This window comes from Tiliqua scincoides, chromosome 4 (genome assembly GCF_035046505.1).
Source record: "Tiliqua scincoides isolate rTilSci1 chromosome 4, rTilSci1.hap2, whole genome shotgun sequence".
NCBI classification, from domain to species: Eukaryota; Metazoa; Chordata; class Lepidosauria; order Squamata; family Scincidae; genus Tiliqua; species Tiliqua scincoides.
The window spans coordinates 222,114,659-222,125,470 of NC_089824.1; positions in this window are offsets into that span (position 1 = coordinate 222,114,659).

A 10,812-nucleotide genomic window follows, 5' to 3' on the forward strand; every position below is an offset into this window, starting at 1 on the left:
AGAAACATCAAGGGTAACAGAGCAAAGCTCTCTCCCCGCCGGGCCTGGCTGCAGTGGTGCTGGGGAGGGCTGGTTTGCAGGGTGTGGCAAGGCAGTGGTGTTGCTGGAGAGGGTGCAAAGCGCTGCGGTCTGCAGGGAGCTTCACCACAGTGTGCAAGTGGCCCCTCCCCATTCGCCTCCGTTTTGCTGCCCCTGCCCGGAATGGCTCCGAAGTACTGCTTTGTACACCGTGGTGAGGCTCCCTGCAACACTTAGCATTTTGACCCCCCTCCCCAGCTTTGCCACTGACAACAGTCTCTGACCAGCAATGACAGCCAGTGGAATGACAAGGGCTGCAATGCAGAAACTTGTTCAGACATATTTATTCCCCCTCCCTCAGCAGGCCAACGCAAACGCTTCTTCTACAGTGATATGTGCAGAACTTGGGCTCAGTTGACTGCTGTAAATTGGCCTGAGGGGATTGTAGCCTGTGCCTTTCATGAGCCAATAGACAGTCAGTCTGAGTTTGTCTGAGCCAATCATTATAAAGTTTTGTTTGGGCCAATGGACTCACTGTTGAGGAAAGTCAACTGAGTACCTTGTAAGGAGCCCTTGTAAGTTGGAGGACCAAATGGAGAACTGCTGCAGGAGAGAAGGCTGCAGTACCACTGGAGGAAAGGTAGAGGCTGCTGTGTGCAGAGCCACTGAGGCTATAAAAGGGGCTGCACCAGCACAGGGGGCTCAGAGACCACCAGGGAAGAGATGCCAAGAGGAGCTTCAAGCTGCAGGACAAGAGACCACCAGGGAAGACCTGCAGTGAGGAGCTGAACCCTGAGCTCTGTGGGAGAGCTGGGAGAGAGAGCTTCTTGCTGGAGCTGAGTACCAGAGGGGAACTTCCATCAAGCCTCCAGCTCTTGGCCTGCCTGAAGTCCTGCTGCCTCCTGCTTGCCTAGTGCCTGCCTGCCTGCCTGCCTCAGGTCCTCTCTCAATTGGGGGAATTTGAAATAAGGTCTTTCCATTTGTTTGGTTAAGGTTCCATTACTCCTAATAAAAAGCCTTAAACTTAGCTTGGTGTCAGTGGTCTCTTTCAATCCTGCATAACAACTGCAACCCGCCTAGGAAATAACAGGTGTGCTGGAAGCCCTCATAAGAACATAAGAAGAGCCCCACTGGATCAGGCCATAGGCCCATCTAATCCAGCTTCCTGGATCTCACAGTGCCCCATCAAATGCCCCAGGGAGCACACCTGATAACAAGAGACCTGCATCCTGGTGCTCTCCCTTGCATCTGACATAGCCCATTTCTAAAATCAGGTTGCACATACACATCATGGCTTCTAACCTGTAATGGATTTTACGGTAGTAGTTCTCTTGCACACGTAGTTCTCTTGCATTGCAGCAGAATGCTGGACAAGACAGCCTTTTTCCAATTCTACAGTTCTATGACTTATAATTCTGGTAGCGGTTTTCAGTGCAGAAAGTTACAAATCTTATCGAGCTCATGGCCAAACGGGTTTAAATCTGTGCTTCTGACACCCAGACCTGGCGCTCTCTCCAGCCCACTGTGCTGATCCTTGGGGAATGCATTTGGAAATTAATTGCTCATAGTTTGCATTTTCATCTCCCTCTTCACTATTTTTTCAATATGTAAAAAGAGAAAATATTATTTCTAAAACTTTCCAACACCCCCTCCCCACAGTTGCCCCATTTTTCTTTGTCTTGCATTGACAAATGTCTCTTGCTAGAATGTCCTCTCTTGGATTATTTGCTAGAGAAGCAGCATCTGAATATTTGGCAGCCCCAAATGGGGGTTGGAGTGGGGGGGGGGATGGCTATTTCTGTGGAAACAAGTCAGCAGAACTTCTGATGAACTGGCAACTCTGCTGCATGAAGTCCTAAATTACGTTAATGTAATTAAACAGGGGCACTGAGTTCATGAGAGGCATCTGCTAAATGCACAAAAGCAATAAAAGTGAGAAATTGTGGCTTCTTGGAGACTTGTCCCTGCCAAATAGCTGGGCAATTGTCATTAGGAGATTGCAGGCCCTTCTTGGCTCGGAGGAGGCTCTCACTACTGACTGAGTTCTCTGGCTGAAACTGAGTTTTGCACACTAAGCTGGAACCTTAACCCTGATGTGGGAAGTGAGGCAGGTCTTGAGTGGAGCAACAGATAAAGCAACCTCAGATAAGGGGATGTGGGTTGTCCTAAATGTGTGAACTGTTGGGCTTTGCCTAGGATCTGGGCTCCAAACTAGTGTTGGTAAATTAGCTAGTTTATTAAAAGGGTTCTATGGAGTTCCTTGGCAGGGCTCTTAGTGCAGACCTGCAGCAGGTTTTCTTCTGGGCAGAGGGAAGAAGAGGCTTGGAATCTGTGGTGTCCTTTAGGTGTCAGTTCCAATTAGAACTTTCAGGCAAATTAGGGGGACTTGGGCAGAACGAGGTGAAATTCCCTTGTCTCTCACATTTTCATGGATGGGGGCAATTTGGGGGAGTAGGGGCAAAATTCACCTGTAGTGCTCTGAGCTGCTAGCCACCATTTCCCCTCCAGAAAGCCACATTGTGACCTGGTGTCATTCTGATGAGCATTCCGGGGGGGGTGGCTGCCTGTTGAGAGGAGTACCAGTAAGTTTCACCCCACCCCAAAAGTTGCACCACCCCCAAAAGTTGCCCCACACTTTGAAAACTACCAAATGTCCCCTTTCTTGGCCTGCAACTGAACCTGCAGATGGAGTGGGGTGGGTCATTACAATTGCTATCTAGTTTTTTCACTGAACCTGAATACAGTGGCATAGCTAGAGGGGGTGCAAAGCACTAAGTTTTTCAGGGAGCATCACCTCAGCATGCAAGTGGCCTCACCCCCTCCCTTCAGAGCCATTTCAGGCAGGGGGGAGCAATTCGGAGGCATTCGCCTTGACTGTCCATGCACTCCATCTTGCCTTCACCTCTGTTTGCTCCCCCTCCTGGAAAGTCTTCAAAGAGAAGGGGGAGGGGCTGCTTGCATGCTGCACAGAGGCTCCCTACCAAACTTAGCGCTTTGCACCCCCTCTAGTTCCACCACTGCCTGAATACAACCCACTTTGCTTTGAGGATGATACTTCAAAGCAGAGACATACCTGGTGGCCAAAACAGTTCTCCATCCTATTTGAAAAGGCCACCCTGTCTCCTCAAGGAGTTCAAGTTAGCGTCTGTGGGACGGTGACTGGCCCAGCATCACTCTGTGTGCTTCCTGAGCCTTCACCCCCTGGTCCAAGTCCGATTCTCTGTCTGCCACACTAGCATTGGGCTGGCAAATGTTAGTGGTGATTGCCTAAACAACTGTATGGCTGATGTACTACTAGGTGCTTATGTGAATGCACAAAACCCTTTGCTTGACCAGTCTGTCCTGTGTTGATAACATTGCAACAATTATGATCACTGTAAAATTGTTTTAAAAATGCTGTAGTTTTGTTTGGGTCTTTTAATTATAACTATATCCAAGATCAGGCCTTTTCAATCTTGCTAAGTATTCTACCCATCCCACTAAGATTTTTGTGTCCTCCTTTACTGAAATCTGAAAGGGTATCTCTGCATAGTGGAGTTGTGATTCTGATTAACTTTGGAGGCTTTGCCAGGCACTGTAGCCAACTGGTCCTGGTGACCACCATCATTTCTTTGGTGTCACGTGGAGCAAATAGGCTGCCACTCCTTAGATTGACTGGTGTCCTGGATCCAAAATAGGGGAACTGGATGTCTGAACCAAATCAGCAGGATGACTTGAGTGAAATTGAGAGGAAAAAATGACTGAGGAAAAGCACAGAGTGAGGAAATGGAAAAGGTCTACAGATAAATGGCTGTATCCCCAAGGGGGTTCCACATGCGCCGACCAGCTCAATAAATGCATGAGGAGCAGAAAAGGGGCAGGGAAGATGAAAACAGAAGAATTGAAAGTAATGGGAGGTGTGAAAAAAGAAACACCTGCCTGGTCTTGAAAGGAGGCATCAGGATTCCAGATGGACAGAGCAGCAGTTGGGATGACTGTAAAGGGAAAATGAGGACTGAAGAGATGCCTGTCCTGTGTTTGCCATTCCTGATAAAATCACACAGACAGTAGCAAGAGGCAAGGACTGCCCTCCTTTTGCCACCCTTGTTGCTGGCACAGGAAACACCTGTTGTCAATGGAAAAGGAAGGGACCAAGGACTGCCCTCCATTTGCCATCTTTGCTGTGGCCATTAACAGCAGGTGGAAACTTTCTCAATGTTTCTATCGGATTATTATGACTTTTTTATTATGCCTGCTCCCCTCACCTTCGGAGGGAAGTCAGAGCCCAACAGGCTTCCCTGGGCCTCCCAATGCTTTATAAGGCATTAAACATCACTTCCAGTTTTCCACTTGTGAAACGTGTGGGTTGACAGCCCAATCCTATGCATGTCTACTCAGAAGCAAGTCCCATTAGAGCCAATGGGGCTTACTCCCAGGAAAGTGTGGATAGGATTGCACTGTGAGTGTGCGGCGGTAGCACTTTTCGAAGGACTCTGCCGGGGGGGGGGGATCTGCGTCCCCTGCCTCCCCACCCACCGCACGTCCCTAGCCTGTAAACATTTGAGACTTGTCATGCGCCATTCCCACTCCTCATCACCACCTCCTGGGCAAGACAAGCTGATGTTTGCTCTCTCTAGCAGTTCACCCATGTCAGGCAGATGGGCTCATTAGAGGGGGGGACTTCTTCCTTGGATTTTGCTGAGGAGTGTGTGCTGAAGAGAGAGGGCGTTGGAGAGCAGCGCAGTTGATGAGATCAGATTTCGTTGTCTGGACCAAGCCAAGTCTTTCAGAGGGTGGCCTGCTTTTGTCCCTGATGGAGAGAGAAAGGGGGCCCATCTGCAAAAATTGCTCAGCCACATGTCACACTTCGTATCGTGAAAGAAGGAGTCTGCAGACCAAGTTCTTTCAGAGAGCATTTGCTACTGCCGGCTGCGTCTGACTCTGGAGCTCTGCCAGTTGCACAGAATCTACACTGAGGAGCACAGACAGTGTTCTCTGTCAGGAGCCAGACTTCAGCATTCAGGTTCAGGCATCTCTCCAGGAGCCTGTAAAGGCTGAATCTGGGCCCCAAAAGCTTCTTGTCTGCCCCATTCAGCAAAGTTCTGATCCCAGTCACTGTCCCCCCACCCAATTCTGCATGTATAAGCTGATGCACTTCAGCTACTTTGTCCCAAGGCAAGAGATACAAGAAAGGCTCTCCAACCTCTTCTCTCCCCTCTATATGAACAAAGAGGCTCACCCCGATGCACGTCCACTGCTCAGTTCTGCGCACAAGCCAAGAAACAGGCCATAAGCAGTGGAGGTGCCTAAAGGCAGGGTCTAAGTATGGGGTGGGGGAAGGAAACACTTCATTGGAGCCCAGGGCCCAGGGGGAGCCAACCCAAGCTGCAGCCCCATGACCCCTTGAAGAAATCAAGGCTGAACTGTAGAAGATGCACTGTCTGCTGTTATGAATGGGAACTTATTTCCCTGGGTCCATGTTCAATTTGAGGGCCTTTGCAAGAGTCATTTGGAATTCACCAAATTTTGACTGTTCCTGTTAACTCAGTAAATTGATGGCATTAATAATAAAGTTCTTCCTTGTGTGCCTTTTCCAAAGGTATGGCTGGCAGGTTCAGAAGTACCAATTAAGTGCAGCTGAGAAACCTGACTAGCTCAGGCTCAGGGTCTAAGTAGCCCAGCATCCTGATTCCCAGTGGCTAACCAAACGTCTCCAATTTCCTCCCAGAAACTATGCTGATTCCTACTAATCTCTGTAGCAGATGACACCAAACTAGTCAGGATCATAAAAACCAAAGCAGATTGTGAAGGACTCCCAAAGGACCTCTCCAGATTGAGTGGATGGGCATCCAAATGGCAAATGTGATTCAACATTCACAAGTGTAAAGTGATCCACATTGGGGTAAAAAAGGCCTCAGCTTCACTGAGCTATACACTGATGGGGTCTGAGCTGCCAGGAAAGAGATCTTGGGATTGTAGTGGAGAGCTCAGTGAAGAACACTGTAGCAATGGCTTTGCGATGCCTTGGAAAGCGAGCAAGACTCAAGAGTCAAGCTGCTTGATGTAGTGCAAGAGCAGAAGCAGTGAGGAGTCAGAGAAGCAATGAAGAGACGACAAGCAGTTTTCCAGAATCAATGCAGAGAGGGAAGGCCATTTTTACAAGCTTCCCAGCTGCCTTTTATTCTCTTTTGCAACGTTTTATAAGTCACTCTTTGGTACTTGATAACGGTACTATAACAATGCATTTCAGAGCTATGAACGCTTCCTTAGAATGCTATCTCAGCTTGTTCCCAGACTTCAGCTTTAGGAACCAGCTCACTCCGGCTTGCCTGAGTGGGGGGGCAGGTTTGCCTGCTGCCATGTTCACTAAAGCCAAAGAGTGCTTCTGCATAAACACTGCATCTAAACACTACAAACACAGCACACAGCAGTGGCGAAGAACATTCGGTGCTAGGAGTCATTTGGGACGGGATCCAGAATAGGACTGCTAACATTCTATTGCCCCTAAACAAGGCAGCCACACTTGGAATACTGTGTGCAGTTCTGGTTGCCGCACCTCAAGAAGGATATTGGAGAGCTGGAAAAGGTGCAAAAGGGGGCGCCCAAGATGATCAGAGGGTAGGAGCACCTTCCTTACGAGGAAAGGCTACAACACTTGGGCTATTTAGCTTGGGGGAAAAGTTGATTTAACATGGACATGATTGAAACTCCCCCTTTTATTAGTGAATAACATAAAATAAAAAAGACAACAAGAAGAGACACCCCACCCCCAAGAACCAGAAAAGCCTCTGCCAGCCACGCAAGCATGTCTGAAGTACCTTTTGTGGACTTATCCTGCCAAGCCAATATTGATCCTCCCCGACACCAGCTGATTTTAGGACTACTTCGGACTAACAGTGCTATTCTTCTAGAATTCTGTATATTTTCAGGTACAAATGTAAAGGGCATTTGATATCTTTTGGTGCACACCTACAATGTAACATGTGAATGTGATAACCGAGTTTTCAGACTCAGGAATCATACAGGAACACTTGTCAGGGAGCCAAGATTTGGCTGTAGAGCCCTTTTGGCAAACACCATTTGCTGCACAAGGTGGCTTGCGAGATGACCCTAGTTTTCTATAGTGTGCATGTTTTGGGGGGAGGGGATATTTCTGTGAGAAGATGATGACGATCAATGGCTGCTGCTTCTTTGCCTTCAGCTGGCATTGACAGGCTGCCAGTGTCCTGCTTCTTCCTCTGGACAGTTTCCCCACCAGCAACAGCAACCTAACGCTGCCTGGCAGTGTGGCCTCACCTGATTCCATTGTGACTCAGCTGGGCATCCTCCTGCAAGTTGGGCCAGGAGCCAGGAATGAGCTTGCTTCCTTTCTGACAGCATTTGGGGCTCTTCAGTCTAGAAGAAAGGTGTCTGAGGGGGGACATGATTGAGATACAAAATTATGCAAGGGATGGATAGAGTGGATAGGGAGATGCTTTTTTCACCTCTCACAAAACTCCAGAACCAGGGACATCTGCTAAAGTTGAGCGTTGGGAGAGTTAGGACAGACAAAAGAAAATCTTTCTTTACTCAGCATGTAGTTAGTCCGTGGAACTCCTTGCCACAGGATGTGGAGATGGTATCTGGCTTAGATGCTTTTAAAAGAAGATTGGACACTTTTCTGGAGGAAAAGTTCGTCATGGGTTACAAGCCATGATGTGTTTGTGCAACCTCCTGATTTTAGAAGTGGGTTACCTCAGAATGCCAGATGTGAGGGAGGGCACCAGAATGCAGGTCTCTTGTTGTCTTGTGTGCTCCCTGGGGCATTTGGTGGGCCACTGTGAGATACAGAAAGCTGGACTAGATGGGCCATAGGGCTTGATCCAGCAGGGCTGTTCTTATGTTCTGATACACCAGTAGATGCTTTTAATTCTGCAGTGTAGTAGTAACTGACTGAGAATGTGTGAAGGAGCCCCTTGTCCTGGAAATCCAAGGGTCAGCAGTGGTCTCTTTGGGAGCTATCAAAGAAGGAACATCTCTTGCTTCCTGCAGGGCCCCCTCCTTCAGACGTGCCCCTTCTGGGATCTTTTTGGTTCCATCCATTAGACCTCCTCAGTGACTCCCCAGGGGTCCTTGCATTGCATTTTATGACATTCTTCCTATTACAAATGCCTCTCCCTCTGTTGCTTTGTTTGCCTAAACATGGCTGTCCCTCCTGTCATCTATGACCCAAGCTTCATTTTTCTGTTGACGGACTCCAGGCTGAGAGCACTCTACACAGAACAGCAGGAAGGATGCATGGCTGCTACCTGGGACCAGGATTCTGGGTGCAAAGGTGAAGGTGCGCTTTGATCACCGCATCTCCAAAAACTTATATGGTATATTTATCTTAGCATGTGTATCCTGTTTTTCTTTCCAAAAGAAAATTCAAAAGTGTCTAACAACAGAATGAAAACAGAGAAGGGGCAAGAAGGGCTCCCTGGAAAGGGTGTTCCATGATCCTGACACTGCAGCCAAAAAGGTTCTGCTCCTCTTTTTTACACCCCCACCCACACAGATCTATCAGCAGGAGAGCTAGGAGCATAGGAGGGAACATATAGGAATAGGTAGCCCTTTGAGTAACCTGGAGTCTGAACTGCCTGTGATAAACCAGGAAAGAGATCTTGGGGCTACTCAATAAACGTGAAGAGCAGTAGGTTCAGGGCCAAGGAGTGTGCCTTCCTGCCATGATATATGAGAGCCCAGAGGCAGCACTTCCCTACCAGTAAGAAAATCAACTGAGGCAAGAAACCAGCACTGCAATCTCCACTGGTTGGTGTCCCCCTAGTGTCTCCCACCCTTCACAGTGTGTGGGAACCACCAACAAAATAACCAACTGCCCTGTAAGGAGGAGAAGGAGAAAAGAAGGAAGCAAGGCATATCCCCCACCCCCACCCCACAAACATGTCCTTTTCCTGTTTTAATGGTTTCCACTGTTTGATGTTATGTAAGCTCCTCTGGGAGTGTTGCTTTAAATAAATATATTTATATATATATAAAAGAACCTCCATGTTCAGGGGCACTTCACTTCTGAATACCAGTTGTCAGGCAAGCAAGCAGCGAGAGGCTCTTCCTTCTAAACGCTTCCACCTGGCCACTTTGGGAAAAAGAATTCCGGAGCAACTGGACCTCTGGTCAGACTTAGCCGGGCTGCTCTTGGGTTTCTCTGCCTGGGAGGCCTGTGCATCCCAAAGGGGTCTGCACAGCACCTTGGCCATGGCTGGCGCTAATTTTAACATTAAAGAGCAGCCGCGTATGCAAGAGTTGTTTAAGCTGCAGCTCGCAGACTCTCACTTCCATCCAGTCCCATCAGCCCCAGTGTGACGACTGTGGCCAAAACCCTCATGCATTTTTAACTGACAAAACAATTAGATCATGACTGACAAGAGCACCAAGACGGTATTAATGGCTGAGGAGGCTATTGCACACTTCCTTTATAGCATCTGGACCCAGCCAACTGTCCTCGTTGGGAATACACTGGGCCGCGAGGTGCTATGGCTGCGCCTTTTGGAACGCACGGTCCCAGCTCCTTCCCTTCCTGCCTGTGTTTGGGAGAGGGCTGATGATGACAAATTGCAGCTCACTTCCATTCCATTCATCCAGCACTGACAGCCTGCCAATGGTCAGCCTGGCTCTTGTTGCGGCAGTTGCGAGGGCGGCCTCCACGGTCTTCGTGTTTCTGTTTCATCACTTGTGCCCTCACTCATCTCAGGAGACCAACACTATCCCAACAGCACTGCAGCACCTCGAGGCTGAGGCCGTTTGCCACTGGATGACTCAGAAGTCGTTCTGCTGATCGCAGGGAACCAGCAGCCAAGGGTGGCTCTCTGTACAGATGTCTGCCACACATTTGCAGTGGCAGGAGCTTTCAGAAGTCAAATTTTTAAAATCCTGCTTCAATCAGTGCATGAAGTGCTCCGTCAGAGAGACTGGGTGGCTCAGAGCCTTGCTTGCACTCACCTTGGCCTCAGGACGTGCCCCCAAACCTGTGCCCCAGTCCAGCCAGCAATGAGCACTCCCCCTCTAGTTCCCTGGGTGAGCTGACAGTTGACCTACCAGCTCCATCAGGCAACCATTAGGTTGTACCGCAGCCCTTAAGTGGCCCAGACCAGCTCCTGTTACTTGTCCCCTGAGCCAGGCAGGCCTCCTCCTCTTCCTCTGAGCAGCTGTCGGCTGCCATGTAATTTGTCAGAGACCATTTAGCCTTCCAGAAGGGCCTCGTGAGCCTTTTTGCACAAAGCTGCCTCTAGAGCAGTCATTATGAGCCCCCTTCCCCCTGCAGTGCCAGGCCAGCTTCTCCTGATTAATTCCACTCTGCCACCGTTGCCCACAGATTTTGGAGGGGCACAGAGAGCAGCTGGATAAGCAGGTGCCTTTCAAGGAGAGCCTCTCCGGTCCTCCAGCCATCATCACTGAGATGCTCAGCACAGGAAACCGAAAACAACTTTGGACCCAACTCCCTCCCGGCCACCCGGCCCCTCATCTGCTCCCCTGCTGCTTGCTTGGCAGGCAGTCCTCAAAATCCTAGACCCTCCCAGACAGGAGAGTTTCCAAGCAGGAGAAACACTCGTTGGGCAAAGAGGCAAGTTGTGGCTCTCTGCTGTTCAGCTGGGGGAGAGCAAATGCCCCTTTCCTTCCAAAGCGGTTGTTTGCTGGTGCTTCTTCTCCATCCTTTTTTAGATCAGAGCCATTCAGGAGCCATTTATTTATATAGTTTGCTACACAAACTGCCATGTGCACTTTTTGTTATTCAAGAATGATACATAAATATGCTTAATAGTAAATAATGTTTCCTAA